A 2,576-nucleotide genomic window follows, 5' to 3' on the forward strand; every position below is an offset into this window, starting at 1 on the left:
CTTAGGCCTTCGAGGCAATCTACCATCCTTCCTTAAGAACTTTTTAACTGACAGGCATTTCCGTGTTCGGGTTAATAATAAGAACATAAGAACATAAGAACGAAGGAACACTGCAGAAGGCCTACTGGCCCATGCGAGGCAGGTCCAAGTCCCTACCGGCTTAAGCCAATGCACCCAACCTAGTCAGGTCAGGTCACATTGACTTAAGGGAGGAACACGGCAACCGACCTGTTAGCACAAGCTATCAGGTCCAACTCACACCCACCCACATCTACTCATGTATTTATCCAACCTATTTTTAAAGCTACACAACGTTCTGGCCTCTATAACGGTACTTGGGAGTTTGTTCCACTCATCCACAACTCTATTACCAAACCAGTACTTTCCTATATCCCTCCTGAATCTGAATTTTTCCAACTTAAAACCATTGCTGCGAGTCCTGTCTAGGCTAGATATTTTGAGCACACTATTTACATCCCCTTTATTTATTCCTGTCTTCCACTTATAAACCTCAATCATATCCCCCCTAATTCTACGTCTTTCTAGAGAGTGCAGTTTCAGGGCCCTTAGTCTATCCTCATAGGGAAGGTTTCTGATACATGGGATCATCTTTGTCATCCTCCTTTGTACATTTTCCAGAGAATTTATATCCATTCTGTAATACGGTGACCAAAACTGTGCAGCATAATCTAAATGAGGCCTAACCAAGGATGTATAGAGTTGAAGAACAACCTGAGGACTCCTATTATTTATGCTTCTTGATATGAAGCCAAGGATTCTATTAGCTTTATTGCGAACACTTATGCACTGTTGTCTTGGTTTCAGATTACTGCTAACCAGAACTCCTAAATCTTTTTCGCAATCCGTAATATTAAGATCTACATTATTTAGTTTATATGTGGCATGGTTATTGTCCTGTCCAACATTTAGAACTTTGCATTTGTCTATATTAAACTGCATCTGCCACTTCTCCGACCACTGCATCAGTCTATTCAAATCTTCCTGGAGTGCTCGAATGTCCTCGTCAGAATGAATTCGACGGCCTATTTTGGTGTCATCGGCAAACTTGCCGATGTCGCTCTTTATGCCCTCATCTATGTCGTTTATGTAGATTGTGAACAGCAGGGGGCCCAACACTGACCCCTGTGGAACACCGCTCGTGACGCTTCCCCACTCTGATTTCTCCCCATTTATGCAAACTCTCTGCTGCCTATTTGTCAACCATGCCTCTATCCAGGAAAAAATTTCTCCTCCTATTCCATGTGCTTTAATTTTCCTCAATAGTCTCTGATGTGGGACCCTGTCAAAAGCCTTACTGAAGTCCATATACACAATATCATATTCATTACCATGATCTACCTCCTCAAATACCTTAGTGAAAAAAGTTAATAAATTCGTAAGGCAGGAACGCCCCTTTGTAAAACCATGCTGAGATTCGTTGATTAATTTATGCTTTTCAAGGTGGCTACGAACTGCCTCGGCAATTATTGATTCCATAAATTTTCCCACTATGGAGGTTAGGCTTATTGGTCTATAGTTCGAAGCTAAGGACCTGTCACCTGTTTTGAAAATAGGTATCACATTTGCCATTTTCCACTTATCTGGCACCATGCCAGTTTGTAGTGATATGTTGAAAAGATTAGCCAAAGGTGTGCTAAGCTCCTCTTTACATTCCTTTAGAACCCTTGCATACAGTTCATCAGGGCCTGGGGATTTGTTAGGTTTTAATTTATCTATTTGCCTAAGGACCATGTCACTTGTGACCCTAATAGTGCACAGTTTATTATCGTCCTGTTCTACATAATTTATCATTACTGGAATATCGCTGGTATCCTCCTGTGTAAAAACTGAGAGGAAGTATGTGTTAAAAATTCTACACATTTCCTTATCACTGTCAGTGAGCTGACCCGAGGAACTTTTGAGTGGGCCTATCTTGTCCCTGATCTTACTTCTGTATACCTGAAAGAATCCTTTTGGGTTAGTCTTCGATTCTCTTGCAACTTTAACCTCATAATCTCTATTTGCTTTTCTAATTCCCTTTTTTATTTCTCTCTTTAACTGAATATATCGATTTCTTAATTGCCCCTCTCCTCTTTTGATTTGCCTATATATGCCTCTCTTTTGACCAATCAGATATTTTAATCTATTGTTCATCCATTTAGGATCATTTTTGTTTGATCTGATTTCCCTATTTGGAACATAATTTGACTGAGCAGCTAGAACTATGCCCTGGAAAGCATCATATCGGCAACCATCACCACCTACCTGACCCCTAGTCAGGTCATTCCAGTTCAGCCCACCTAAGTAATTTTTCAGTCCTATGAAATCAGCCAAGCGAAAGTCAGGGACGGAGACTTGATTGCCATTATTAGGGGAATTCCATGATATGTTAAAACTGAGTGATTTGTGATCACTCTCCCCAAGCTCATCATTAACCTCAAGATTATTAATTAGTGTTTCCCTACTGGCAAGAACCAAGTCAAGGAGGTTATTTCCCCTAGTTGGCTCTGTCACAAACTGTTTTAAAAAACAATCCTGGATCGTATCAAGAAAGTCACCCGACTCTAAATTTCCTG

This window comes from Cherax quadricarinatus, chromosome 33 (genome assembly GCF_038502225.1).
Source record: "Cherax quadricarinatus isolate ZL_2023a chromosome 33, ASM3850222v1, whole genome shotgun sequence".
NCBI lineage: Eukaryota > Metazoa > Arthropoda > Malacostraca > Decapoda > Parastacidae > Cherax > Cherax quadricarinatus.